The sequence below is a fragment of the Mus caroli genome, unplaced genomic scaffold (genome assembly GCF_978045245.1).
Source record: "Mus caroli unplaced genomic scaffold, Mus_caroli_1 scaffold_20, whole genome shotgun sequence".
NCBI classification, from domain to species: Eukaryota; Metazoa; Chordata; class Mammalia; order Rodentia; family Muridae; genus Mus; species Mus caroli.
The window spans coordinates 50,100,539-50,110,514 of NW_028227275.1; positions in this window are offsets into that span (position 1 = coordinate 50,100,539).

Genomic DNA, 9,976 nt, shown 5'->3' on the forward strand with positions numbered 1-9,976 from the left:
GGTATAGAAGAGAGTGAAGATTTCCAACTTAAAGGGCCAGTAAATATCTTCAGCAAAATTATAGAATAAATCTTCCCTAATCTAAAGAAAGAGATGCCCATAAACATACAAGAAGCAAACATAACCCCAAATAGATTGGAGCAGAAAAGAAATTTCTCCCATCACATAATAATCGAAACACCAAATGCACAAAACAAAGAATACTTAAAGCTGTAAAAGAAAAAGGTCAAGTAACATAAAAAAAAAAGCAGATCAATTAGAATTATACCAGACTTCTCAACAGAGACTCTAAAAACCAGAAGATTCTGGGCAGATATCATACAGACCCCAAGAAAACATGAATGCCAACCCAGGGTACTGTACCCAGCAAAACTCTCAATTACCATAGATGGAGAAATCAAGATTTTCCATGATAAAACTAAATTTAAACTATTTTTCTACAAATCTAGCTCTACAAAGGATAATAGATAAAAAAAAAAAAACTATAGCACAAGGAGGGAAACTATACCCAATAAAAAGCAAGAAATTAATCTTTGTTAAACAAACCCAAGAGAAGATAGCCATACAAATATAATTCCACCTCTAACATCAAAAATAACAGGAAGCAATGAACACTCATCCTTAATATCTCATAACATCAATAGGCTCAGTTCCCTAATACAAAGACATAGACTAACAGACTGAATATATAAACAGGACCCAGCATTTTGCTGCATACAAGAAACATATCTCAGTGACAAAGAAAGTCACTACCTCAGACTAAAAGCTGGAAAGAAAATTTCCAAGTAAATGGTCCTAAGGAACAAGCTGGAATAGCCATTCTAATATAATCTAATTATAATATAATATAATATAATTCTACTTAAATCGACTTTCAACCAAAAGTTATCAAAAGAGATGTGGAAGGACACTTCATACTCATCAAAGGAAAAATCTACCAAGATGAACTCTCAATTCTGAACATCTATGCTCCAAATGCAAAGGCACACACATTCATAAAAGAAACTTTACTAAAGCTCAAAGCACACATTGCACCTCACACAATACTAGTGGGAGACTTCAACACTCCACTCTCACCAATGAAGAGATCATGGAAACAGAAACTAAACAGAGACACAATGAAACTAACAAGTTACGAAACAAATGAATTTAACAGATATCTATAGAACATTTCATCCTAAAACAAAAGAATATACGTTCTCATCACCTCAAGGTACCGTCTCCAAAACTGATTATATAAAAGACCACAAAAGAAGCCTCAACAAATACAAGAAGATTAAAATAATTCCATGCATCTTATCAGATCACCACAGACTATGACTGGTCTTCAACAACAACAAAAACAACAGAAATCCCACATAAACATGGGAAGCTGAACAACTCTCTTATCAATGATAACTTGGTCAGGGAAGGAATAAAAGAAATTTAGAATTTAATGAAAATGAAAGCACAACATACCCAAACTTATGTGAACAATGGAAGCAGTGCTAAGAGGAAAACACATACCTTTGTGTTCCTCCAAAAAGAAACTGGAGAGAATATACAGAGACAGCTTAAGAGCACATCTGAAAACTCTAGAACAAAAAGATGAAAATACACTCAAGAAGAGTAGATGGCAGGAAATAAACTCAAGGCTGAAATCAACAAAGTAGAAACAAAGAGAACTAAACAAAGAATCAACAAAACCAAGAGCTGGTTCTTTGAGAAAATTAACAAGATAGATAAGCCCTTAGCCAGACTAACCAGAGGGCACAGGCACAATATCCAAATTAACAAAATCAGAAATGAAAATGGAGATATAACAACAGAAACTGAAGAAATTAAAAAATTATCATATCCTACTACAAAAGCCTATACTCAACAAAACTGGAAAATCTGGATGAAATGTATAATTTTCTAGAGAGATACCAGGTACCAAAATTAAATCAGGATCAGATAAACCATCTAAACAGTCCCATAACTCCTAAAGAAATGGGAGCAGTCATTAAAAGCCTCCCAGTTAAAGAAGCCCAGGACAAAATGGTTTCATAGCAGAATTCTATCAAACCTACAAAGAAGACCTAACACCAATCCTCTTCAAACATTCCACAAAATAGAGACAGAAGGAACACTACCTAATCTGTTCTATGAAGCCACAGTTACACTTATACTTAAACCACACAAGGATCCAACAAAGAAAGAGAACTTCAGAACACTTTTCCTTATAAATTTGATGCAAAAATACTCAATAAAATTCTTGTATACCAAATCCAAGAACACATCAAAACAATCATTCACCACAATCAATTAGGCTTCTTCTCAGGGATGTGGGGACGGTTCAAGATAAAGAAATCAATCAATGTAATCCACTATATAAAAAATCTCAAAGAAAAAAAAAACACATCATCATTTCATTAGATGCTGAGAAAACATTTGACAAAATCCAACACCCCTTCATGTTAAAAGTCTTGGAAAAATCAGGAATTCAAGGCCCATTCATTTTTTTGTTTGTTTATTTGTTTGTTTAATAATTTTTATTACATATTTTCCTCATTTACATTTCCAATGCTATCACAAAAGTCCCCCATACACTCCACCCGCCACTCCCCTACCCACCCACTCCCACTTTTTGGCCCTGAGGTTCCCCTGTACTGGGGCATATAAAGTTTGCAAGTCCAATGGGCCTCTCTTTCCAGTGATGGCTGACTAGGCCATCTTTTAATACATATGCAGCTAGAGTCAAAAGCTCTGGGGTACAAGTTAGTTCATAATGTTGCTCCACCTGTAGGGTTGCAGATCCCTTTAGCTCCTTGGGTACTTTCTCTAGCTCCTCCATTGGGGGCACTGTGATCCATCCAATAGCTGACTGTGAGCATCCACTTCTGTGTTTGCTAGTCCCTGGCATTGTCTAGCAAGAGACAGCTATATCTGGGTCCTTTCAGCAAAGTCTTGCTAGTGTATGCAATGGTGTCAGCGTTTGGAAGCTGATTATGGGATGAATCCCTGGATATGGCAGTCTTTAGATGGTCCATCCTTTCATCACAGCTACAAACTTTGTCTCTGTAACTCCTTCCATGGGTGTTTTATTCCCAATTTTAAGAAGGGGCACAGTGTCCACACTTTGGTCTTCGTTCTTCCTGAGTTTCATGCGTTTAGCAAATTGTATCTTATATCTTGGGTATCCTAAGTTTTGGGGCTAATATCCACTTATCAGTGAGTACATGTTGTGTGAGTTCCTTTGTGATTGTGTTACCTCACTCAGGATGATGCCCTCCAGGTCCATCCATTTGCCTAGGAATTTCATAAATTCATTCTTTTTGAGTTGTACTCGATTGTGTAAATGAACCACATTTTCTGTATCCATTCCACTGTTGAGGGGCATCTGGGTTCTTTCCAGCTTCTGGCTATTATAAATAAGGCTGCTATGAACATAGTGGAGCATGTGTCCTTCTTACCGGTTGGGACATCTTCTGGATATATGCCCAGGAGAGGTATTGCTGGATCATCCGGTAGTATTATGTACAATTTTCTGAGGAACCGCCAAACTGATTTCCAGAGTGGTTGTACAAGCTTGCAATCCCACCAACAATGGAGGAGTGTTCCTCTTTCTCCACATCCTCCCCAGCATCTGCTGTCAAATGAATTTTTGATCTTAGCCATTCTGAGTGGTGTGAGGTGGAATCTCAGGGTTGTTTTGATTTGCATTTCCCTGATGATTAAGGATGTTGAACAGTTTTTCAGGTGCTTCTCTGCCATTTTGTATTCCTCAGGTGAGAATTCTTTGTTCAGTTCTGAGCCCCATTTTTAATGGGGTTATTTGATTTTCTAGAGTCCACCTTCTTGAGTTCTTTATATATATTGGATATTAGTCCCCTATCTAATTTAGGATAGGTAAAGATCCTTTCCCAATCTGTTGGTGGTCTTTTTGTCTTATTAATGGTGTCTTTTGCCTTGCAGAAGCTTTGCAACTTTATGAGGTCCCATTTATGGATTCTCGATCTTACAGCACAAGCCATTGCTGTTCTATTCAGGAATTTTTCCCCTGTACCCATATCTTCAAGGCTTTTCCTTACTTTCTCCTCTGTAAGTTTCAGTGTCTCTGGTTTTATGGGGAGTTCCTTAATCCACTTAGATTTGACCTTAGTACAAGGAGATAGAAATGGATCAATTCACATTCTTCTACATGATAACCACCAATTGTGCCAGCATCACTTGTTGAAAATGCTGTCTTGTTTTCCACTGGATGATTTTTGCTCCCTTGTCAAAGAACAAGTGACCCTAGGTGTGTGGGTTCATCTCAGGGTCTTCAATTTTGTTCCATTGGTCCACTTGTCAGTCGTTATACCAGCACCATGCAGTTTTTATCACAATTGCTCTGTAGTACAGCTTTAGGTCAGGCATGGTGATTCCACCAGAGGTTCTTTTATCCTTGAGAAGAGTTTTTGCTATCCTACGTTTTTTGTTGTTCCAGATGAATTTGCAGATTGCTCTTTCTAATTCGTTGAAGAATTGAGTTGGAATTTTGATGGGGATTGCATTGAATCTGTAGATTGCTTTTGGCAAGATAGCCATTTCTACAATGTTGATCCTGCCAATCCATGAGCATGGAAGATCTTTCCATCTTCTGAGATCTTCTTTAATTTATTTCTTCAGAGACTTGAAGTTCTGGTCATACAGATCTTTCACGACCTTAGTTAGAGTCACGCAAGATATTTTATATTGTTTGTGACTATTGAGAAAGGTGTTGTTTCCCTAATTTCTTTCTCAGCCTGTTTATCCTTTGTGTACAGAAAGGCCATTGACTTGTTTGAGTTAATTTTATATCCAGCTACTTGATTGAAGCTGTTTATCAGGCTTAGGAGTTCTCTGGTGGAATTTTTAGGGTCACTTATACATACTATCATATCATCTGCAAAAAGTGATATTTTGACTTCTTCCTTTCCAAATTGTATCCCCTTGATCTCCTTTTGTTGTCTAATTGCTCTGGCTAGGACTTCAAGTACAATGTTGAATAGGTAGGAAGAGAGTGGACAGCCTTGTCTAGTCCCTGATTTTAGTGGGATTGCTTCCAGCTTCTCACCATTTACTTTGATGTTGGCTAGTGGTTTGCTGTAGATTGCTCTTATCATGTTTAGGTATGGGCCTTGAATTTCTGATCTTTCCAAGACTTTTATCATGAATGGGTGTTGGATTTTGTCAAATGTTTCTCTGCATCTAACGAGATGATCATGTGGTTTTTGTCTTTGAGTTTGTTTATGTACTGGATTATGTTGATGGATTTCCGTATATTGAACCATCCTTGCATCCCTGGGATGAAACCTACTTGGTCAGGATGGATGATTGTTATGATGTGTTTTTGGATTCGGTTAGCGAGAACTTTATTGAGTATTTTTGCATCAATATTCATAAGGGAAATTGGTCTGAAGTTCTGTATCTTTGTTGGTCTTTCTGTGGTTTAGGTATCAGAGTAATTGTGGCTTCATATAATGAGTTGGGTAGAGTACCTTCTGTTTCTATTTTGTGGAATAGTTTGTGAAGAACTGGGATTAGATCTTCTTTGAAGGTCTGATAGAACTCTGCACTAAACCCATCTGGTTCTGGGCTTTTTTTGGTTGGGAGACTATTAATGACTGCTTCTATTTCTTTAGGGGATATGGGACTGTTTAGATCATTAACCTGATCTTGATTTAACTTTGGTACCTGGTATCTGTCTAGAAACTTTTCCATTTCATCCAGGTTCTCCAGTTTTGTTGAGTATAGCCTTTTGTAGAAGGATCTGATGGTGTTTTGGATTTCTTCAGGATCTGTTGTTATGTCTCACTTTTCATTTCTGATTTTGTTAATTAGAATACTTTCCCTGTGCCCTCTAGTGAGTCTAGCTAAGTGTTTATCTATCTTGTTGATTTTCTAAAAGAACCAGCTCCTTGATTGGTTGAATCTTTAAATAGTTCTTCTTGTTTCCACTTGGTTGACTTCACCCCTGAGTTTGATTATTTCCTGCCTTCTACTCCTCTTGGGTGAATTTGCTTCCTTTTGTTCTAGAGCTTTTAGGTGTGTTGTAATCCTGCTAATGTGTTCTCTCTCTAGTTTCTTTTTGGAGGTACTCAGAGCTATGAGTTTTCCTCTTAGAAATGCTTTCATTGTGTCCCATATGTTTTGGTATGTTGTGGCTTCATTTTCATTAAACTCCAAAAAGTCCTTAATTTCTTTCTTTATTCCTTCCTTGACCAAGGTATCATTGAGAAGAGTGTTGTTTAGTTTCCACATGAGTGTTGGCTTTCTATTATTTATTTTGTTATTGAAGATCACCCTTAGTCCATGGTGATCTGATAAGATGTATGGGACAATTTCAATATTTTTGTATATTTTGAGGCTTGTTTTGTGACCAATTATGTGGTCAATTTTGGAGAAGGTACCATGAGGTGCTGAGAAGAAGGTATATCCTTTTGTTTTAGAATAAAATATTCTGTAGATATCTGTCAGATCCATTTGTTTCATCACTTCTGTTAGTTTCACTGTGTCCCTGTTTAGTTTCTGTTTCCATGATCTGTCCATTGGTGAAAGTGGTGTGTTGAAGTCTCCCACTATTATTGTGTGAGGTGCAATGTGTTCTTTGAGCTTTACTAAAGTTTCTTTAATGAATGTGGCTGCCTTGTATTTGGAGCATAGATATTCAGAATTGATAGTTCCTCTTGAAGGATTTTACCTTTGATGAGTATGAAGTACCCTTCCATGTCTTTTTTGATGACTTTGTTTGGAAGTCGATTTTATTGGATATTAGGATGGCTACTCCAGCTTGTTTCTTCATACCATTTGCTTGGAAAATTGTTTTCCAGCCTTTCACTCTGAGGTAGTGTCTATCTTTTTCTCTGAGATGAGTTTCTGGTAAGCAGCAAAATGTTGGGTCTTGTTTGTATAGCCAGTCTGTTAGTCTATGTCTTTTTATTGGGAAATTGAGGCCATTGATATTAAGAGATATTAAGGAAAAGTAATTGTTGCTTCCTATTATTTTTGTTGTTAAAGTTGGCATTCTGTTCCTGTGGATGTCTTCTTTTAGGTTTATTGAGGGATTACCTTCTTGCTTTTTCTAGGACGTGGTCTCAGTCCTAGTATTGGTTTTTTTCTGTTATTATCCTTTGAAGGGCTGGATTCGTGGAAAGATAATGTGTGAATTTGGTTTTGTCGTGGAATACTTTGGTTTCTCCATCTAAGGTAATTGAGAGTTTGGCTGGGTATAGTAGCCTGGGCTGGAATTTGTGTTCTCTTAGTGTCTGTATAACATCTGTTCAGACCCTTCTGGCTTTCATAGTCTCTGGTGAAAAATCTGGTGTAATTCTGATAGGCTTGCCTTTATTTTTATTTTTATTTTTTTTTTTTTTTTTGGTTTTTCAAGACAGGGTTTCTCTTTTTTTTTTTTTATTAAATACTATGTTTATTGATCTGCATTTGTGAGGACACAAACATCGCATTCAGTAGAAAGAATATAAAACGTATCAGAGCCTCGGGGCCTTATCTTTAACCAGGAGCCAACAGCAGTCCATCAGGGAGACCTGGCCTCTAAGGCACCAACTGCTCGGCCAAGCTCAGGAGCCCACAGAAGGGCAGCTTCTGTGCCTGCCTCCTTCCACTCTCCCAGGTTCTCTGGCTCCTCAAGCAGCAGGGAGAAAGCCCTTATCTGGTGGGACTTATGTCTGGAATGAGGTTCCAGGTTCTCCCCCCATTAAAATTTCCCATGGAGTCAATGATTAAAACAGACCTGCTGTTGGCTTGTGTTTCTTGGTTAGGTCACCTTAATGTCACTAGGATTTCTATAATCCCATAGGCTTGCCTTTATATGTTACTTGACCTTTTTCCCTTAATGTTTTTAGTATTCTATCTTTATTTAGTGCATTTGTTGTTCTGATTATTATGTGTCAGGAGGAATTTCTTTTCTGGTCCAGTCTATTTGGAGTTCTGTAGGCTTCTTGTACATTTATGGGCATCTCTTTCTTTGGGTTTGGGAAATTTTCTTCTATAATTTTGTTGAAGATATTTGCCGGTCCTTTCCGTTGAAAATCTTCATTCTCATCTACTCCTATTATCCGTAGGTTTGGTCTTCTCATTGTGTCCTGGATTTCCTGGATGTTTTGAGTTAGGATCTTTTTTCATTTTTTATTTTCTTTGATTGTCGTGCCGATGTTCTCTATGGAGTATTCTGCACCTGAGATTCTCTCTTCCATCTCTTGTATTCTGTTGTTGATGCTCGCATCTATGGTTCCAGATTTCTTTCCTAGGGTTTCTATCTCCAGTGTTGCTTCAATTTGGGTTTTCTTTATTGTGTCTACTTCCCTTTTTAGGTCTTGGATGGTTTTATTCAATTCCATCACCTCTTTGGTCTGGTTTTCCTGCAATTCTTTAAGGCATTTTTGTGCTTCCTCTTTAATGTCTTCTACCTGTTTAGCAGTGTTCTCCTGTATTTCTTTATGTGTGTTATTAAAGTCCTTCTTGATGTCCTCTACCATCATCATGAGATATGCTTTTAGATCCGGGTCTAGCTTTTCGGGTGTGTTGGGGTGCCCTGGACTGGGCAAAGTGGGAGTGCTGGGTTCTGTTGATGGTTAGTGGTCTTGGTTTCTGTTAGTAAGATTATTACGTTTACCTTTCGCCATCTGGTAATCTCTGGAGTTAGTTGTTATAGTTGTCTCTGTTTACAGATTGTTCTTCTGGTGATTCTATTACCGTCTATCAGCAGACCTGGGAGACAGACTCTCTCCTCTGAGTTTCAGTGGTCAGAGCACTCTCTACAGGCAAGCTCTCCTCTTACAGGGAAGGTGCACAGATATCTGGCATTTGGACCTCCTCCTGGCCGAAGATGAAGGCCCAAAACAGGACTGTTCCCAAATGCTGTGTTGCTTTGTCGGGTCACAGAAGCTGTCAGCTTCTGTGGTGTACACTCTCACCTGTGCAGACTATGTTCGTTGGAGTCCCGGTACCAAGATGGCTACTGCCAATCTAGAGGCAAAAGCCTCCCGTCAAGTCCCATTCCTAAACATAGTAAAAGCAACCCAGTAGCCAACATCACACTAAATGGAAAGAAATTTGAAGCAATCCCACTAAAATCAGGGACTTGACAAGGCTGCCCATTCTCCTCCTATCTGTTCAATATAGTACTCAAACTTCTAGCTGGAGCAATTAGACAACAAAAAGAGGTCAAATGTATACAAATTGGGAGGAAAGAAGTCAAAAATTAGTATTTGGAGATGATATGATTGTATACTTAAGTGACCCCAAAAATTTCACCACAGAGCTGTGACCCCTGATAAACAACTTCAGCAATGTGGCTGGATATAAAATTAAATCAAATAAATCAGTTGCCTTCATATTCTCATATGATAAATGGGATGAGAAAGAAATTAGGGAAATGACCCCCTTCACAATACTCATAAATAATATAAAATATCTTGGTGTGACTCTAATCTCAAGCCAGTGAAAGATCTGTATGACAAGAACTTTAAAACTCTGAAGAAAGAAATTAAAAAGATCTCAGAAGCTTAAAAGATCTCCCATGCTCATAGGGAAGAGATGCCCCTTGGTATTGCAAACTTTATATGCCCTAGTACAGGGGAATGCCAGGGCCAAGAAGTGGGAGTTGGTGGGTAGGGAAATAGGGTCAGGGGAGGGTATAGAGAACTTTCAGGATAGCATTTGAAATGTAAATAAAGAAAATATCTAATAAAATAAGAATAAAAAAAAATCTCCCATGCTCATGGACTGGCAGGGTTAATATAGTAAAAATGGCCATCTTGCCGAAAGCAATCTACAGATTCAATGCAATCCACATTAAAGTTCCACCACAATTCATCATAGAGTTAGAAAGACCAATTTGCCAATTCATTTGGAATAACCAAAAACCCAGGATAATGAAAACTATTCTCAACAATAAAAGAACTTTTGGCAGAATAATCATTACAGACCTCAAACTTTATTACAGAGCAATAGTGGAAAAAAACAACAACTG